The sequence below is a fragment of the Convolutriloba macropyga genome, chromosome 8 (genome assembly GCF_964194025.1).
Source record: "Convolutriloba macropyga chromosome 8, txConMacr16.3, whole genome shotgun sequence".
NCBI lineage: Eukaryota > Metazoa > Xenacoelomorpha > Acoela > Convolutidae > Convolutriloba > Convolutriloba macropyga.
In genome coordinates this window covers 33,328,163-33,349,055 of record NC_134475.1, presented here as the reverse complement: position 1 = coordinate 33,349,055, position 20,893 = coordinate 33,328,163, and the positions used below count along the sequence as shown (strand labels likewise).

Sequence of the window (20,893 nt, the reverse complement as noted above, 5' to 3'; positions counted from 1 at the left end):
CATATTTCGCTCTCCTTAACGCATAGAGGCTATCACAACAAAATCGCAAATCGGCAACTGAAATACAAATGGGAAATTTTGGTAGCAAAACGGGACTTATCCGAAAACAGAAACCTACCAAAAATACGAAAGCGTTTAATATTCTCATGTTAATACCTCATTTGTTTCGCTAGATGCATAAGCACTGAATATGAATAGACAGTTGTTCGAATTATGAAAAGACTTCAGGTCGACTGTATCAGATATGAAAAGACTACGAGTTGACCGATATTGGTCACGATCGATTTTTGGAAACCCTATAAATTTGTTTAAAAAAGTATCGACTGTACCGGATATAAAAAGATCATGGGTATTAAAAAGACCGTCATTGGGTATTAAAAGTATGTTGGTCGACTTATGAAAAGACTTTAGGTTGACCGTTTATTTAAGACAGGGAAATATGCCCCTCACAGGTTGACTTTATAAGTCTTTAAATAAAATCTGTCTCACAACTAAAGTGGTATGGTTGCAAGCCTTTGAAGTTTACAAAACAGTTGGCTAATAATTTAAAAAGGAAAGAGCAGGTACATTCAAATATCATTTTGCGTACTATTGTACCGAATAGGCACAAAACATCTAATAAGACTGAAGAATGGGCAAGAAAACGCTTATTTTAGTAGTACGTTGTTTCCTGTAAATGAGCCCCACAATTGGTTTGACTTAGTTGATGGCACTTTCTCCACTCCTTTCCCGTATGTGAAACATGAACTGAGGGAAATTCTCATCATCAAATTGGCAGTCGATGGAATCCAGGTCAGAATCATTTTCAAAGCATTTCCATTAACTAATTCAGTCTTTCCTTAGAAATTTGGCGATACAACTATGTGAGGCCGTCATTTTTATCCAATCTAAGTTTTTTCTCAGTTCCCATTTTGGCCCATGCGACTGACGATATTTTACGTCACTTTTGTTGGCCAACCGAGAAGAGATAGGTATGGTATTCCACATCACTTGTTTGACTACTCGTGCTGACCACGTGCAAATTTCATGAACCATATTTCTTGCGCAATGAGAGTGGAGTGGCCTGTCAAACGTCGAGGAACGCCTAGTATTTTTTGTTTTGATAATGGTAATGGAACCAACTTTGTCGGAACGGAGAAAGAGCTCCTTGATTGCATTAAAAAGTGGAACACAAACGACTTCACCGCGGAACTTGCTTACAAAGACATAAAGTGTAAGTTCAATCCACCTAATGCGCCACACCAGGGTGGCATTTGGGAGGAGCTGGATCGGGGATTCAATAAAGTACCTTACAAAATCCTTGGAACACGTCACCTCACAGATGAACTTTGAGCACGGCTTTTTGTCTAGTCATTTACGAATTTAAATCACGTCCATTAACGCCGGTAAGCGCCGATCCATCCGACTTAGGTGCACTTAACACCCCATCATTTCCTACTTGTTAACCAAGCAGCTGCAATTCGAATTCCGACAATCCCTGGCTTTGACACAGTCGTAAACAAAGGTTTTTTGAACACGTTTTATCAAAGAGCAAGTTCCAGCGCTGAACCGATGTTCCAAGTGGCAGACGCATAGAGCGCAACATCTGATTCCCGGTGACTTGGTTACGGTAGCTGCAGAGACCAAACCAAGGGTTTACTAGCCAACTACTCACATCACTGAACTGCTTTACTGTTCCAGCCTCGTCCCACGCTCCGCCGTCTTGAGCACGTCCACGAGACCATTCGTTTATCCGCTTGAAAATTAATATCCAGTCTCCAATCATCTTCTTGTGTGCCGGAGGATGTTACAAAGTTAAAAAAAAATAAAAGACATTTCTGATATAAAACTAAGCGAGAGATAAAGCAAATGAGGTCTGAGTTTTGAAAATACGGTTAACATAATATATATTTCACGCGGAAAGCTCGACAAAAACGCAAATAACATAACTTTTGTAAGCGTAAGAAATAAACCTATCAAATAAAGCGTGTTTGTGCTCTGCAAAACTTTTGTTTTCTTGAGAGTCTTGTACAGAATTGTGACAGGCTATGATCTCAAGTATGTGATATAGGTTGATGCGTGCAAAAAGAGCATCAAGGGACTTTGTCGCCTGAACCACTAGTTGATTTGAACGTTACCATTGTAAATGTGTTATTTTGATAATTTGGCACACTAAATCTGTTCAGATTTGAAGAATTTGTTGTTCTACAGAATTTCGTTTGAGACATCTGGAATGGGGTATTCTGGATAAATTTTTGGTTCTGGTTGGTGAAATCTGGAGAACAAAATTGGAAAAGCCTCATGGTCTGTGATCATCGATGTACAGCTGTAGGTCTTTCGCAAGGCAGATCAAGTAAACTCTCGCATTTCAGTTCTGATCATTTTCTCCGTTATTGTTGCTTACCTTGTCAACGTGACCAAAGAGTACAAACATGATGGTGATCTCAAAAACAGCTATTCAATGCATATGGAACTAGATAATCTATCTCAAGGGGAAATAAGAGTTCTACTTTGATAAGAATGCAAGGTGACGGGATCTATATATGTTTTAAAAAGGCTATCTAAAATGTTTTTGTGGATGCAGGGTTTTGATATTTAAAGGAAGAGTAACATGAAGAAGACCCGTTCTCGAAAGTTGGAACTTCAGTTTCAGTTTAAACGTAAAAGAAACGGAGCAAAGATAAAAGGGTTCTTATTTTCGAGCTGATGGCACTACAAAAATTTTGAACTGTCACTTATTCAGAAACAAGAGAGTGAAAGATTGTTTGGCAGCAGTGAGGAAGGAACGATTATGTTAGGATTGTCAGGGCAAGGAACAAGCAACTAAAAATGTATAGTCAATGCATGCGTTATATGTTTTTTAACAAGAAGTACAATTAAATTCTATCCTCAAAAAACGAAAATGAAGAGGACAAATTTGCATTTAGCGTAAGTGCAGCGACAATCAATCAATCAGGGCCAGCAAGTTATGAGTTTTCTTGAGATAGTTCACGTCTCAATACAGAGCGATGGAAGTGGTCTGAACAAATAAGCTTTCTTCGTTAGTGGATCAGTTGTTTCATTCATCCATCAAAAAATGCGATTGAAGTTACAAGCCGAAAGCACAGACGTTAAACTCAATATAGCTGACATAGCAACACGCCCTATGGACTACAAAAGAAGACCAGGAAAAGAATAAAGAATATTGCCTGGCTCAAAGAGCGCTAGGTTGCGTAGTCAGTTCTTCCCTGACGAAAAAAAGTACTCAGAATGTTTGTAATTTTGCGCTCAGATGTCGCGAAGGAACAAAAGCACTGATAGTTTAATTTGAATCAATATTTCTATAATTTCAACATCCGGGAGAGAATAAAATTTGCTTGAGGTTCGTATGGCGTCCAAGAACAATACATCTTGTTCAAATCTATGAAAATCGGCATCAAGTGCAGCTAAAAGTTCTCCAAGTTGTGCAAATTACGCTCTCCAGTGAGTGGGGTTGAATTGTATCCAATTGTACTAAAGCAATACAATACAACTTCTACAAGGACGAATTAATCAACTCGGTAGTAATCCCAGAAGAAGCAATCAAATTCGTCAATCAGCTAAAAATTTTCCCCTCAAAACCCGGATCTGACCTGAAAAAAAACAATATGCAACAACAATTCAGCTTCAGAAGCAATCCCAGAAGACTTGAAATCAATCAGCAAAAGGAGTCAAGTCATTGTAGAAATTAACACGGAGGGATCATCTGAGCTAGGACAAAAACGAACTACTATTAATAACAGTCTTCAGGTTGGCACAGGTTTGAATAAAATGTTTGAAGAAGCCGTAAAATGGAAGAAGTTGCTGACAATGATATCTTAGTATTTGACCCGATCGGATTGCACCGTTCAGTGTTCAGATGACAAGACTTCTGAAAACCATAAGAGCTAAGTTTTCTCAACATTGCAACAATGAAGTGGAGCGTAGTGAAGAACCACAGTTCCTGTAAAAGAAAAAAACAGCTTCCAATTGAAGTTGAAACAAGCATCGATAGAAATTATATCAACACAGCGAGACAGAAAATACAAAGCTTGCATATCATTAATGCGTGGAAAATTCAGAGTTGCCTCGATGAGACATCCTTCAATAACACGATTAGAAGCTGCTGTCATGGCATCGAGGTTGAAAGAACAGGGAGTCAATGAACATGAAATGGAGTTGTATAGATTCAGTTTTTGGCCATACTCAATTTCAGCATAGCAGTGGATATACAACACCCCACCCATTAACAACAAGTGTTTGTTGCGGACTGGGTGTATACTGGAAATTGGATAAAACTGATGTTTCACAGCGGAAACATGTGAGCGTTATCAACGACACATCAGACATTTGCACCAGAGTAAGCAACCTAGGGGAACTCACGAGAAACGGACAATTTTTTTGAAGCAACCAGAGACTGATTGGCCTGAGCAATTGAACCGGGTGTTTGCCTCGAATGAAGAGAATATATCATCATCAAATTAGGAGACTCAAGTTGAAGAAAGAAAACTGCGGTTCAGTGGGAACGAAATAGAAACTTTTTCAGTCTAGTGAATACGTTGGCATACATACAACGAGCATTGAAGATACACAAACCGAAAACAATTTTAGTCAGCATTGAAGAAAAAAAGACAGAAGCAATTGTATTCAAGCTATTACAGCATAAACAATTTTGCGATGCAGTGAAGTCTCTCATAGCAGACAAGGAAATTCCAAAAAGCTGTAAACTGCTGCTGTTCTCACCCTTCCGTCATGGATAGGGCTATGGGAGCCAAAAGCCGAATAGGCTGAAGTTAGTTGGACCTCAATAGAAAGCCAGCAAACTTCCTACAATAGAAATATCACACAGTTGAGTCACTTTTGCGCAACGAGCACAAGAACAATCCACTCGAAGACAACAAGCAGATAAGAAAAAAAAGTTCTGCAGACGATATGGATCCTAGGCATGTGACACGGTTTAAAATAAATCAAGCACAAGCGTGTTAAATGCAAAGATGGCAGAGCACAAACAATAACACAATTAATGGAAGATTAAGAGCGGTTTGAAGCTTCACCAGCTTTGAAATTGTTGAAATGAACTACTTGGGCCCTATCGCTTTGAAAATTTGTTACAGGGACAAAAGTGAAGTTGTTGAGTGTCTACAAGTTAGAAGGGTGCATATGAAAATGGTTCCAAAGTCGGACACAGATATTTGTCTCAACGCAGTCACGCTATTTGACGCTCGAAGAGGACAATTTAGCACAATAATCAGTGACAACGTGACAAAAATCGTTGAGGCTGAATGAGTTTTTGCACAGTACGTTTAGAAATAAAAAGTCGAAAAACATATAATTGAACAGATGTAATTTTAACCAACCTTTTTTTGCTTGACAACCAATCACTTCTTGCGCAACAAAAACGTTTGCTTATGCTATCTACTACGCGCAAAAAAACTTTTTGATCATTGAAACCTCTTATGAAAGTTGATCATTGAAACCGTTGAACCCAAGCGTATGAAAGTTTCAATTGGGACAAATTTGATCAAGAGTATTAGCAAACGTTGAATAACCGGGAACAATGGTGATCTACCGTGAACAAAACCTTGATGAAGGTGATCTCATTTGGTTGATCAAAGACGACAATAGGCGAGAATACTATAATTTGAGTAAAATTACAGAAAAAAGAGATGAGTGTGACGGTTTGATTTGGTCAGCCATAGTTCAAATGAACGACGAAATCTACAAGAAAGCAGTAGTGAAGCTCTGGTACTACCAAACTCAATACAGTTTTTGAAACGGAAAACAAGGCTTGTGATATTAATGCTGTGATTCCTAGCAAAGCAAGCAAAATCAAAGATAAATTAAGCAATGAAATTAGAATAGCATGGCGAGCAAAAATTAACTCTACATTCTAACAAAGCCAAAATGATTTGTTCGCTTTTGTCTGTATCTTTAGTTCTTGTCTACAACTAGTAAGTGATTATCATAAGTGAAGCGAAACTGCAACTCAAACTCGAAATACCTAACTATTTATCAAATCATCATCTTCACTTATTCTCAGATTACTAAATCGAATCTAGTATTACAACAAATTGAGCTCAAATTGAGTACAAGATACAGAAATTGTATGCAAATTTGTATTTCTGTGAATTCTGCAAAATTTAAACCGATTTGAAAGAGCGCTTAGCACCGTATAAGTCACCGGGAACCCCGAAGTCAATATAATGAGAAAATCTGATGACACAATTATCCTACCGATCCTACAGTTCAGAATTGACGAAACTCAATCAAAATTTGATTGTCTCATTTTGAATTTTTTTGTTATTCAGGGCGAAGCAAGTCTGTTGAACAGCAAAACTGAAAGGTTATTTATTGGGATTAATTCAGTGTCAAGTACAGCTACGGTGATCTACAGTATAGTGGATAGTACAGATCGCAAAAGTTAACTGCAAAACTCAATATCCGGGCAGCTTTGAAACCACTGAAACGAACTGGGCAGTGTAAATTTTTCCTTGTTCTTGATAGGAGAGCGGCCGTTAGAATAGCTCTGCATGATTAACTGGAGTGAGAAAATTTTTAAATGAAAAGTACTGACGAAGTGCTGCAAGTGTAGCTCACAAACATTTAAGTGCTGTATACAGCCCCCGTAGAGCCCCTATTGAGCCTTGTACAACTTTATTGTCACGTAGGCTGCAACAGTGGGTTGTGAGAACGTGTCATCTTTGGGATAGATTGTTTTAGTTTCAGTTCAGTTTCAATTCTTAAATATAAGAGATAGTTCTTCTTAAAGATTTTTCTAAACATTACTATGTCTATAAGAGTAACATTTGAAGAAAAGAGAATTATCTGCTTTGTGTGAGAGCAGGTTAAAGTTGAAAATCAGTTTACATTCATCTTTATACCCACTCATTTCTTTCTCTCTGTTTTTCTTCGAATTGAAAACCAAATTTTGCAAAACAGCAGAATCACGATCATTAATTTTACATTAAATTAGTAGTGTATAAAAAGCGCCCTGTGCACAATAGTAAGAACTTTCAAAAATTTTTGATTAAAAATTTTCGAAAGTTTTTGAAAAATTTTTTCTACTGTGCACAGGGCACTTTTTATACACTACTTAAATTGCTTAAGCAGAGAGTTCTTTCAACGTTTAATTTGTCTTTCAGCTTCCAGTGTTTCTTCTCGTCTTGGCAATGAATGCCTACTGTTTGGGAGTTATCTGGAATCAGAAGGAGCTGCATTCCTATGATTTCTTCCTGGCTGGCCTCCAATGTCTGTCTGATTTCATGTTCACTGGTGTCCTTGGGATTTCCTTCTTTCTTTATGACTGGTACCTCTCCATGTTCTATTGGTGTGATCAATCAGGTGGAATTGTCAGGCACAAGTAATCAGCACTTCTTTCAGCGCCTCGAAAATGAAAAACTACTTAAGCAAATCCAAAAACTCAAACTTTACCACATCCAAAATCATAAGAATCCTCCTTTGGATTATTAAAATTACTCGAACCGCATCATAGTCAGGAAAATGCTGGAGTGCATGAAAGAGACGGATTCGAGGGCACACTAGTCTGGTCACAGGTGGCTTTATATTGCACGAAAAACACATCAGAGGCGGTTTTCCTTCGCCTTGAGCGGAATTAAATACGAATAACTCTGGCAAAATGAGCCCGTGCAATCAGTAAAACAGGTCCCAGATCTTTCACCCCAAAATAAAGCCAGCAAGTCAAATTCGGGAGATTTAGATTTGATTTGATCTAAGTGAAATTGTGCGCAATAGCTAGATTAGATATTGAAACTTCACAATTTTCAATCTAACCTGGACATTTCCCAGTTTGCTCTGGGACTTGACCAGAATTCCCGTGTTGATAAAACGTTGTATAAAACAAATAGTTGGAAACCATCAAGGCTGATGTGGTTTTTTCTTTTTTATTGCAATTTTTTTTAGTCATTTCTGCATATAACGTAAAAGAAAGAAAGAAAAAATTAATTAATTTTGTTGTTGAATAATAAACAAGCAACGTGGACAAATAACTAGATCAGAGCGATCTTTTTCAATTTGCCCAATAAATTACTGACAACGAGGACTTGATAAACCTTCGTTCAATACATGCAAAATATAGCACAAATTAACAAATTATTCAGATAAGACATCAGTTCAATAAACTGGAGTAGCACATGTTCATCATTGTTGTTCGCTTCAGTTAAAAACGAATCCAATTAGCTCGTAGTTCGACACCAGATATGAGTTTTTCAATTTATGACAGAAACTTGTCATCTCAGCTTGGCTACCATTCTCTAAATTAGCGGGAATTATCTGCATTGTCTTTATTTTGTTATATAGTTTAGCACCTCTAAAACGTATTGAAGTGCGCTCCAACTTCTTTTTACAAATTGGTTCCATAGCAAGTTAAGAATCCCACTTCTGATTTTCCGGTCGTTCGATTTAAATTGAAACAAATTATTGCAGAATTATTGCTGGTGTAGACCATTGATTGATTTCAGAACAAATTTAATTAATTCGTATATGAATAACTCTTAGATAGTCAACAACGAGTGTCTCATAAAAATATCATCGCAGTTATCGCCTTTTTTCTAAAATATATTACTTTTATAATTTTTTTCTGCAATAGGTAGATCGGTAGAAGCGCTGAGTAGGTACAGCAACCATAAACCAAGGCACCATATTGAATTAGTGGTGTAACATTCCAATTGTAGTAGGAAATTAGTTGATTCGAAGGAACATAATGTCTGAGTTTTGCTAGTATACCACATTGTTTACTTAGCTTGCTTTGCACATGATCGATATGAGCTCGAAAAGAGAACTTATTATCTATTTTTACCCCAAGATATTTACAGTAACGCTCAACTTTGATGTCAGTTTTGTTTAATTGGAATCTAAGATTTGCCGGGCCTTTTTTCAAGATAAGTTGAGTTGTTTTACTAAGATTAAGTACAAGCTTGTTAATCTCAAGCGAAAAGTTTATGCTATCTAAATCTGACTTTAGATTTTCAACGGAGCACCCAACTGTTTCTTTGTTAGTGTTGTCAGCAAAAAGTAAATTTTCAACTTTTTTACAGACTACAAGAGGGTCATTCATATATATTAAAAACAGAAGAGGGCCCAAAGTCGATCCTTGAAGAACACAGTTTTTGATTTCGCACCAATCAGAAGAAGTACCACTAATTACAACTTGCTGCATTCTATTACTCAGATAAGAGTTAAACCATTTCCAGCAGTTGCCTCTAATTCCATATCTCTCTAGTTTTTCCAAAAAAAATGTATGATTGATAGCATCAAACGTCTTTATTAAATCCAAAAAGAAACTAACTATGGTAGAATGTTGTTGTCTCATGCAAAAAGTTTCGGTTAGCTCAACTAGTGCATCAATTATACTATGCTTAGATCTAAAAACAAACTGCTTCCTATAAAATAAAGAGAGTTTCTCAAATTATTGGTAGACGCGATTGTACATAGCTCTTTCAAAAATTTTATTGAAAACTACAAGAAATGAAATTGTTGGCCTATAATTATTTTGGTCAAGTTTAGACCCCTCTTTGTGCAGTGGGAGAACTCTTGCTCGAGTCAGTTCTTTAAGAAAAATACCTTTGTCAAATGAAAAATTTATCAGAAACAGTAGGTAGGTGTTGATGACATCTGAAGATAATTTGCTTAGTATGTTACTTATATCATCAACACCTGAAGATGACTTGTTGTCAAGATTATTTAAAATATACCCCACCTCCCTGGCAGTAGTTTTGTAAAGATACATGGAGCATTGGTGTCTAGGAAAAGAAGGCTGGAAACTTTTATTTAGGTGCCTACTGACTTGATGTCCTATGGAAGCAAAAAAATTGTTGAACTCGTTTGCATTTTTGTTATCCGAAGGTTCTTCAAACTTCTGATAACAGCTGCTTGGGATTGGAAAATTCTGTGATTTATATGATTTGCTTCTAATCTCATTTAGTAGTTAAAAAGTGTGTCTAGAGTTTCCTAACCATTTTTGGAAAGAACTTAGATAGAATTGTTTCTTGCTCAATTTCAATTGTTTTTCCAGCCTTATTCTACACTCTTTCAATTTCTTCAGCAGGTCCTTGTTATTTTTGTTTCCTCTATATTTACAATAAGAATGGTGTCTTTTTTGAAGTAAATTTTTTAACCTATTATCAAACCACTTCGGAAATTTTCGTTTATTATCGACATTTTTTAATGGAGCAAAGTCTTCTGTCACTTTAAGAAAAAGTTGGTTAAAGCGTTGCAAGGATCGACAATTTTGTAAATAATGCCACTGTTTTTGTTAAGATGTGTTTCCAATGTCATCTTATAACGGCTCACAGCATCCTGATTTTTTACAAAGTTAGTATCTCGGAACATTAAATCATTTTTATTTATATCTTCACTTGTCCGCCACTTTAGAATAACGGGATTTGAACATCATTTCCAACAGAATTTCTAGCTTCTGACATCATTAGAAGAGTTCTAGTCGACTACAGAAGTTAAAATTTAAAGACAGATTACATAAGTTTACAAAATCAAAGTACAAAAAAAATAAGCAAAGTCTTCTGTCACTTTAAGAAAAGGTTGGTTAAATGTGGAAAAAGCGTTGCAAGGATCGACAATTTTGTAAATAATGCCACTGTTTTTGCAAACTCTTCTGTCACTTTAAGAAAAGGTTGGTTAAATGTGGAAAAAGCGTTGCAAGGATCGACAATTTTGTAAATAATGCCACTGTTTTTGTTAAGATGTGCTTCCAATGTCATCTTATAACGGCTCACAGCATCCTGATTTTTTACAAAGCTAGTATCTCGGAACATTAAATCAATTTTATTTTTATCTTCACTTGTTCGCCACTTTAGAATAACGGGATTATGATCAGTAAAATTTTGGTGTTCTAGGAATTCTACAGAAACATGCTCACCCAAAATTTGATAAATGAAATAGTCGAAGCAAGAACTGTACTCATTAGTTGAGCGTGTTCGTTCGGGAGAGGAAGTACAGAAACCATTTGCTGTAATGCTTTCCAAGTAATTTCTGCTCAGCAAATTATTTTTCAAGATATCCAAATTCACATCACCACGAATAATGACTGACCTGTTGCTCGAACTTAAATTTTCTAACAACTTATCCATCATATTGACAAACTCAACTTTGTTCGAGCGTGGTGTGTTTTTTACAACTATAATTTTAAACGTTTGATTATTTTTTCACAAAGAGCTTCCTGAAAGTCGATCTGACTTTCCGTTGTACTTTTGCAAAATTTGTTACATTGCAACATGACTCCATCACATTTAGAATCCCTATTCGTGGCTAAAAAACCATTGTATCGAGTAACAAGATAATTGGAAATTTCATCTGTTTCAAAAAACTAGGTTTCAGTTAAACAAATTACATCAGGTTGTACATTCAGACTATAAATAAAAGCTTCTAGGTTTAACAAATTTCTTCTAAGAGATCTAACATTTACATTGAGAATAGTCATAGTTTTTGTGTTGCCTTTATGTATAGAACCTTCAGTATTGGGGACAAAAAAAAGATCTTTCAGCAGAACTTTGGTCCCAAAATCTGAAATTTGGACATTTTGAGGGCATCGGTGAATGATGTTGGGTTTTCTGTTTGTCGTGTGAGAAAGTTGGCTGACGGAAAGTTTAATTATTAATTGCGCGTGGTGGTGGAATTAAAGGAGTTGAAGCAATTTAGTACACTTTCTATGCTGTATTTGATATCAGTTCCACCTTCGTACACACCATGAATTTTGTAGGCTAAATTGTCGTATTTGCACTCATAGAACAAAGTGCCCTCCCTTGACCAAACTGAATTAATTCTATCATCTGCCTTCATCAAGTTGATAAAATTAACTCTCGCTTTTCTCAAGTCTTCAAACACTTTGAAGTTTTTGAAAGTTTCGATTGCGCTAAGTTTCTTTTCTTTTTCATGAAGTCAAGTTTTGTTACCCTTCGCACAAATTTAGCTATAATTGGTTTTCTTTCGAAATTTGACGGCAGACGGTGCGCAAATGAGATGTCCTCCTCCTTCAAAGTCATACCGATGTCTGCTGCAACATCAACAACTATTTTCGATGTCTGTTCATAATTTCCTTTACCATCAGTAGAACATGGAGATAACCCATGCACTTTGATATTATCTCTTCTGTTATAAGTTTCCCAGAGCTCAGATTCAGACAGAGTTTTTAGCTTAGATTTGGTAGCTTCCAAGTTGACTTTGCCCTCGAGTTCATTTCTTAGATCACTAACTTTGGCGTCGACAATCTCGCTGATAGTATTGCGCAGTTCGTTCCTAATCGTTTCAAGTATACACGGAACTAAGTTATCAATTGATCTTTTAATGCTTGATTCTACTGTCTTCTCTAAATTCACATCTGGATTTGACTGTTCCATCGGACTAAGAACAGTACAGCTCCTATTAACACTTTTTGCAACGTGAGTATCAAGGTCCTTACCATTTCTAAGTGGTGTTTCTCCATGAAATCTAAGTTCGGGTATTGCTTCAGAGAAATTTTGCGCAATTTTTCCTTCCAGGACTGTCGAATTCCGTGTATCGTTGATTGCGCTCCTATCCATTTGAACTTCCTTTCCAACAGAATTTCTAGCTTCTGACATCATTAGAAGAATTCTAGTCGACTACAGAAGTTAAAATTTAAAGACAGATTACATAAATTTACAAAATCAAAGTAAAAAAAAATAATGCAGAATAAACACGAACAGTAGGCAGAATAGTAGAATTTAGTATTTACACTTCAGTCGAAAAGAAAGTAAACTTCATTGCTTTTAGCATCTTCAAGATATCTCAAAAACTGCCTGTGCTGATTAAGCAAAATATCAAATTACTAAGGAAGCACTCACTATTGCTGAGCGTTTTATAAAAAATATAAGCAAAAATTGACTTCACTTATAGCACCACAGAGGCGATCCCTCAGCAACGATCTCAGACGGCAAAAAATAATGAAATCTCAAAAGTTGCCCCAGAAATCAAAGCTAAGAAACCAAAACTGACTAGCAAAGATTAATCACAAACCAAAAAATTGATTTACTAAATGTTTTCTTTCTTTGAGTTTTTCTAATTTTTCCTCTGTCTGGTTTCTGATCTTCTCTTCAAGATTAATTTGTTCAATGTACTTTGGTGCTGAGTAAGTGTTCTTAGCAAATTCACTTCAATTCGTGATGCCGGATGAATTCGCTCTAGATCTGCTTTATAATACTCCGTTTTACACTTTCTTGGTGAAATCAAATGACGTCTCACACTAATAACAGGAGCAAATTTCAGATCGCACAGACTATTGAAAAGATTGGGTGCCTCAAAACAATTAAAGCAAACGAGGCCTAATATTTGCTCGCTGTATTTTGTCAGGATATGTTTCAATTAGGCGACAGATAAAGGATTGTTTCTATTGCTCTTGTGTGCTGTCACTGAATTATTCTGGAGATCATGCCAGATTATTATGTCATTTCGTTGTTTCAAAGGCGATTTTTTGAGCAGCTGCTGCAGATGGAGGCCAGCGCCGCTTCTATTATTTAAATTCAGACCTGATTTTGAATAAGTATGTCCTAGAAGTACTGCTTGATAAGAATGTAAGGGGTTCGTGTGACGGCTCTGTTAACGCAACTCGCACCAATAATTAGAACCATAAGGGGAATACACTAATCGGATCTCTAAAATCCCAGTTATTGGGGCCCCAAGTCTTATCCGATTCGTCGGCAACTACAATTGAAAAGAACTTATTAAATAGCAACGAATTCCTATTTAATAAGTTTATCACAACAATTAGGCAATAACGTGACAAAAGAAGTATACACAACTACCAAATTGTATTTATGTGGTTTATGGTAAACTCGGGGTAACACGTTGAAGACGATTGAGCTCAAACGGAATATAAATAAATAAGATTTTCAGATTAAATTCAATAAGACGATTTAGAGAAAGTGAGAACCAAGAAAAATTGATCATTTTTATATACAGAAAACAAGCATATACAGGTAACATTTTGAAAGGTTAAAAATCAGAAAAAAGGCAACTTTGGGGCGTATCAGTTTTTCATTATTTTATAGAAAAGGTTGGACCAAATAGTTCATCAGCACTCCTTTGTAATTAACGAAGCAATTACATCTTTCGAGACAATTTTAACTTATTTTTATTTTAAATTGACAAAAATTTGAATAAAATTATGAAAAATGTGAACCAAAACAACGAAAATCAGTCAAATGTTGACAAAATTTTTAACGTCCAGAACAAGTGGAAAAAAGAATATCTGGACAAAACTCTAAATATATATTCTACACTAGACGGGCTTTCTAGTGATATTATTCACAACTCTGTGCGATGCAATTATTGCTCGGCCAAAAATTGACCGTGCCAAAAACCCAATTCAGCAGATAGTTCCTCCCTTACAAAAGTCCTACAAAAGTGGGTCAGAACAAGAAGCTACATTATGTTCCTGTTTCTCAATTTTGCCAAATATGGTAACAAAAGATCAAATTTTTCAGGGGCCAAAAAACTATCCTGTATTAGCCCCAAAAAATTATCAACTTATCTACAGAAAAATTTGTGCAAGAACTTATATATAGTATCAAAATAATTAGTTGCGATGGATGTGGTGATATTCCTTAATTGGAGCAAACGTTTCTGTAACCATTTGCTTTGTTTCAGATCATTTAAACGGATATCAAACTTATGCTTGAACATGTTCCTCTATGACGGATACACTCCAAAAATTGGAATATTGTACATGCTCTTTTTCCTTTACTCATGTGTGTAACATGTCTCTTTTTCTCATGTCTAAGAAATTGCGCATCCCATAGTTTAAGAAGCAGATACCCGCGTGCATACACACACATACACACATACATACACACATACACACATATATATATATATATATATATATATATATATATATATATATACACATATAGACACTCACACACACAAACGTAAACGCACGCACAAACACACACACATACACACACATACACACACATACACACACATACACACGCACGTAAACTCACACACAAACACACACACACTTACACACACATAAAAACACACAAACACATACATACACACCACTACAACGCCCCTACTTTAAATTGCAGATGGTCGCCCAGGTCGAGGCGGCCAGACCGAAGTGACCCCGATCAGACGATCTTCGAGCGCATACATGTTCCCGGTGCACTCGAATTATATGTTCTGGAAAAAGCTTCGAGCGCACTTCAGTCTGGACAACGGTCTGGAAATTGTCTGCTAAGAGGTCACTTCGGTCTGGACGGTCTGATCAGAGGCAGTTTCGAGCGCACACTTGTCTGATTAGAGACAATTTCGAGCGCACACTGGACAGATTAGAGGAGGTTTTCGAGCGCACACTAGTCTGATCAGAGGAGGTTTTCGAGCGCACTTTAGTCTGATCAGTGGGCGTTTCGAACGCTTAATAGTCTGCTCAGAGGATGTTTCAAACGCACTATCGTCTGATCAGAGGACGTTTCGAACGCACCATAGTCTGATCAAAGGACATTTCAGCGCCAAAATAGGTGAAATAGGCGAAATAATGTCGAAAAAAACCAACAGTAGAACTAAGAAACAACTCTTAATACTCCGATATAATTTCAATACTTTTGAACATATAATAAGCGAAAAAGTCGAAATTTCCAAGCATCAGACCTATTTTTTTGGAACCATTAGGAGAACTATTCGTTTTGCAATACAACCTATATTTTACTGGTAGTCTGGGATACCAATTTGGTTCACTTTCAACCACTGTATAATCCGATAAAATTTCACTGTTTTTGAAAATTTTTTAGATTGAATTTTTGTTTGCAGTGTCACCGTAGGTTACCACTGGTAAATATATGTATTACTTAGCTGGAGTTTGAGTCTGTGCTTTTAACACTACCTTGATTTGCAGTGGTAGTTGCTTTAGTCTGGAAAACGGTCTGGAATTCGTCTGGACAATAGTCTGATACTTTTCTGATCAGAGGTCATTTTGGTCTGATCAGAGGTGGTTTTGAGCGCACTTCGAGCGCACAATGAACTTCGAGCGCACACTAGTCTGATCAGAGGTCACTTCGGTCTGGGACGGTCCGATCACAGGTCACACTTGTCTGAGACGGTCTAATTAGAGACAATTTTGAGAGCGACCTCAACTTGGGCGCTCAGCCACTTGATGCTTAGATTTCACATTGAACGAGATGAGCTCTTTACCATCTCCGCTTGCAGGTAATGTGACAATGGAATCCTAGTCTGAAACAATCATTTGTCAAGCAGCAGCTGAATGGCTGGTCAGATCACAAATCTAACATAGCCCCTAAACTTCAAAAAACAAATTGAGGACTCAACTTTACGGATAACAATATTTTGATTATGAGTTTAGTTGAAGTAAACATGGTTTTAGAACTATTCAAGCAAATGTAAAATAAGAACAGTTTGAAGCGGGCTCTTTTCTTCTCTAAAAGTTGCAACTATGCCTAATATTTGAACATTTTTTTGTTCCCTGCAACCCTATGAAGAGTGGTCTTCTCTTCGCTGATTATTTCAATATTTTTATCTATTAAGTTGAAATCTGTTCACTAAAACTAATTTGTTCATGCCTTTTGTAACTGTCTTGAGTCATGCGAGACACACGTGTCGTAATATGCTTAAATCATAATCCGTGTACGTTATGTGATAAACAAAACTCAAAAGTTTCGATAAACCAATTTAATAATTTCGAAAATAAGTTACTCTAATAAGTTGTTTGACAAATTTATTGAAAAAAGCTCTATTGTTGGATTTAAACCAAATAAGTGAGATAAAATAAGTTTTACAGTAAAAATAACACTATTTCCAATTAATCTTCGATATTCGTCGACTATGAAAAGCTTGAATTATTTTTTTATTCTTAGTGAGTTCTCAGAATGGTTTAAGATTTTTTACCTTCAGGAAGCAATAGAATAATAAAGAAAATGGTGTTACAAACTATGGTGTTTTCTGCACGTCTCTTAAATCGGAATCCTTGATCTCTAAAAAACCTTCTTCTGATAAAGTGATCAATTTAATACCAGCAAATTTTGTCTTGAAAAAATTTGTGAGAAAGTTTTTGCTAATTATCAGAGTGAAAACCATAGTCGTTATGAAGAAAGAGCGAGAGGGTTTATATTAAAATTTTATATCTTTCAAACCTCAACTACACTCTAAGAGAGAAACATCGGTAGCTGAAAAACGCTGTTACAATTCTTGAAGCAGAAAATGAAGTCAATGCAGAAACTGATTTCTCTTGAATTGAAAACAACTTTGCTGAGGACTACTAACTGCGTCCTTAACGAGAGATAAATAATAGAATTAAAAGTGTTTCTAGAGAGATTTAAATGACTAATCCATTTCGATTTCTTCTAACCTCTTATTTAGTACAAGTTTAATTTGGTTTTTGAATTTAATCAATTTCAAAGTGCAAAGTAAAACAAAACGAAAAGTCTCCAGAATTATCAATTTAAATAGTTTTCATATCTTTAAAGAGCGTAAATCTTCTAAGGCTTTTTCTGTCTTGTGTGGAGTGTCCTATCAATACATGAAACCATATCCACCACATTTTGAGCGATACCAGAAACCGGAAATTCTTGCGTACTTGTTGCTAAATCTTATCAAGTTGACAAAACTTGAAATTCTTTCGACTGCGGATGTAAGACTGGTTGTTCTCAAATCAGTTATCCTTAAACATTTTTAATTTGGATATTCTTTACCAACAGTGACTTAACTAGTGTCAGCTCGACACATTAACAGCACCATCAATACATGTTCTTTTTGTCAAATGTATTACCCTTCCTGACGTCAACCTTTTTTTTTAAAAAAAAGTCTAATTATGCTAGTGAAATAATTAATTCCGCGTGTATAGGCAATGCTAAAAATGGCTAAGAATTGCGGTGAATGGGTTTGAATTTTGTGATAATTGTGATAGGCGAACGGCAGTGATTAATGAAAATCCCAGATCATTTTTTTAAATAAACGTACGTTAACAGCATTCACTGCAATTCTTATGTTTGCAGTTGGCTTTGAAACTCTAACACCAAAAATTAAGTACATCTAGTGTTAGCACAAAAAGGTTTTCAAAAGAAGATTTAATAAAAAACAATTATCTTACTTCTGACATCCAAATTCACAAAGGAAATGTACAGCTTTCTATCTTTTGTTAAAATAATCTAATGATTGCAGTGATGGCGGTAAAAGTGGTGAAAGTGCAAAAAGTGTTTTTCACAATCCTTAGGAAATTTAACAAAAATAAGTTCAATCCAAAAGCTATAGAAAAAACACCAAGAATCTGGCTTAGAGAGGAAAAACAAAGAACAATAAAGTAACTATGGGCTATTTGGAAAAATTTCTATTGGCGTTTTAGTTAAAGCACAATTCTTTGAATATGTGAAAGTAAAAAAAAAAGGATTAAGTTAACCTCTTTTTTAAAGGAGCACCTAGAAAAGCATCTTTCTAAGTTTAATATAAAATCAGGCCATCCAGCATGGGAAACACCAGTCAACAGATTTAGGGGATCTTTTAAGTATCCCGGACTGAATGTCAAGTCTTAATCGGTACTGATTCAGTGAAATCGAAAGTCTTGACCAGTACAGCATCAGAACTCTGATCAAGCCACTTCTTAGACTTGGCGCGTACTTAACCAGGTCTTAAGTCTTGCCAGGTCTTGAGCCAATCTTGGATAGGACTTGAAAATTTTGAGCAAGTTTTGGCCAAGGCTTGACAAGTCCTGCGCAAGTTTGGGCCAACACTTGAAAATTCTTGTGAAAATCCTGGCCACAACATGAGATGTATTAGGTCAAGGTTTGAGCACATTTTTTGTTGTTGGTTTGTTTTCGTTTCGCAAGGAAAGAAAAAGGCCGCCATTTACAGTAGCTTGCCTATACAACTCTTCAGAGTGAAAAACGAAACACCAAAAAAGGCGAGCACTTCCACAAAGTTGACCTGAAAGAGAATTTAAAAAAATTTGATGTCGTTCAAAGGCTGGTATCATGACCACATTCTTCTGCCTATTGAAAATAGGTTAGTTGCGGAGTGAATAAATGGGACATTTTAAGATGACGTTTGTTTCTATCAGTTATAGCTTGGTCAGATTAATAAATCATTAGTAAGTTTTTACTAATTTTTAGGTAATATGACATGCAATAACTGTGAATAATTCAACTCTACTTTGCTTATTAATTGCGCAATGATCAAGATTTGTCAAGCGTTGGTCAAGACTTGACTCAAAACCTTCCAACTATTGGTCAAGTCTTGGCATAAATATTGCCAGGTCTTGGCCAAGACTTCACTTAGACTTGACAAGTCTTGAGCAAGTCTTGACATATCTTCAAAAGTCTTAAGACTTGAAATAAGAACTGATCAGTACTGATTTGTCAGTTCAAGACTTTTATTTCAATGGAGAAGAACTGATCAAGACTTGAAACTATTTCCGGGTTTACAATTTTATATGGAAATTATTCACCTCTGTTGAATTTTTTCCTAACATTTGTATTGTATAAAAGAAAAATTTTTTGGCGACGGTTAATTGTGAACTAATAACGGCTGTATCTCTATCTTACAATTGTATACCAAAATATAGCAAATAAAAATTTGTTACGGCATTTTTACCCATTTTACTATCATCCTAACTTGTGGATGACCTCGGGAAATCTGATCAACACTTTTCTACAAAATAGCATATTTCAATGCAAACTTTGCGTCAAAATTAACAAATAACACTCGCTAGAAGTTCAAAGCGTATTCATAGAAAAGACAATTGAAGCGATGCCAATTAGCAAGTTTTATAACAAGGATCCCTAAAAAGAGCAAGTACACATTTAGAGAAACAAATTACTGGTATCCAGATTCTAACAATATTCCCGACTCTCACATTAAAATAGCTCGGTTATCCCTGTTCTATAGTGTCTTCAAGAATGCATTCGACAACTTTTCTTTCTGGTCCCAATGGGTAATCAACTTGGCGCTTTCTGTTGAGCGTCATATTCTTATCGCGAGGGGTAGAGAATCAAAGATGCTATTGACTGACAAACGTCGTCGCTGGTTTTATACTGCGGTTGTTGTGACCAGCCTGGTTTTCCCTCTACTCTATATTGTTGATTTTTTTGTCACTGAAGGATACAGTCCGCTGAAGGGGCAAACAGAGATGTAAGAGGAAAACGGCTTCGCTTGAGATTGACTTTGAACTCAGAAGTTTTCCAAGGTTTAGGTGCGCGACCCTAGACCGCTCTGGTCACACCCTTTCCCAGACTTTGCCCTCTTATCAGACCCTCATGCGGACCAAAACCCTCTGATCTGACTGTAATGCAACCCAAGAAATTGTGCAACCATAGTGCGACCCAAAACACCTCTGATCAGACCATCTCCCCCTGATCAGACTTTCGTGCGATCCAAATATTTCGTGCGACTCCGGTGCGACCCAAAGTTTTGTGCGACTCTAGTCTGACCAACGCTCCCTCTGATCAGAACATACTCCAAATTTTGTCCTATGATCAGACCATTCCGGAAAACATGTCATAATCCAACATGTCATTTGTTTAAATTATTCAATTCAAAACTATATACGATTTAACTTAATATTGAATAATTTAGTATATCTTGATAAGGTTAGGACAAAACTTATCGATAAAAATATCAACAAAAAGTCCTTTTGAAGTCACTGCAACTTCTTTTAATGTCCCCTTCAGATCAGTACCTCAAAGTGTGATAGGAAAGCCACAAGCAAGTTTTCCACCTTGTGTAGGAACGTCCTTTGTGAGCGAGAATCTCTTAAGGAGAGATTTTTCACTGAAAGTTGCTTAAGATTTAACTACCTCACTTTTCAATTACCTTTTTCTCTTAACCTTACTGTTTAAAATTTCTGTTAAATCCATTTCTTCCTTAGCTTTAAATTTTAAGCAGCTCTTTTAAGATGCTCTTTCCCATACATTAGAGC

The 20,893-nt window shown here is 36.2% G+C and overlaps 1 long non-coding RNA gene across 1 annotated transcript; it reads left to right on the top strand.

The window, feature by feature from the left end:
- Nucleotides 1-7,150: 7,150 nt before the first annotated feature.
- LOC142344089 (uncharacterized) lies at nt 7,151-19,936 on the top strand. The gene is made up of 3 exons (XR_012759242.1): nt 7,151-7,336; nt 14,611-14,685; nt 19,783-19,936. It is a non-coding gene; the product is annotated as an uncharacterized LOC142344089 (long non-coding RNA).
- Nucleotides 19,937-20,893: the final 957 nt, after the last annotated feature.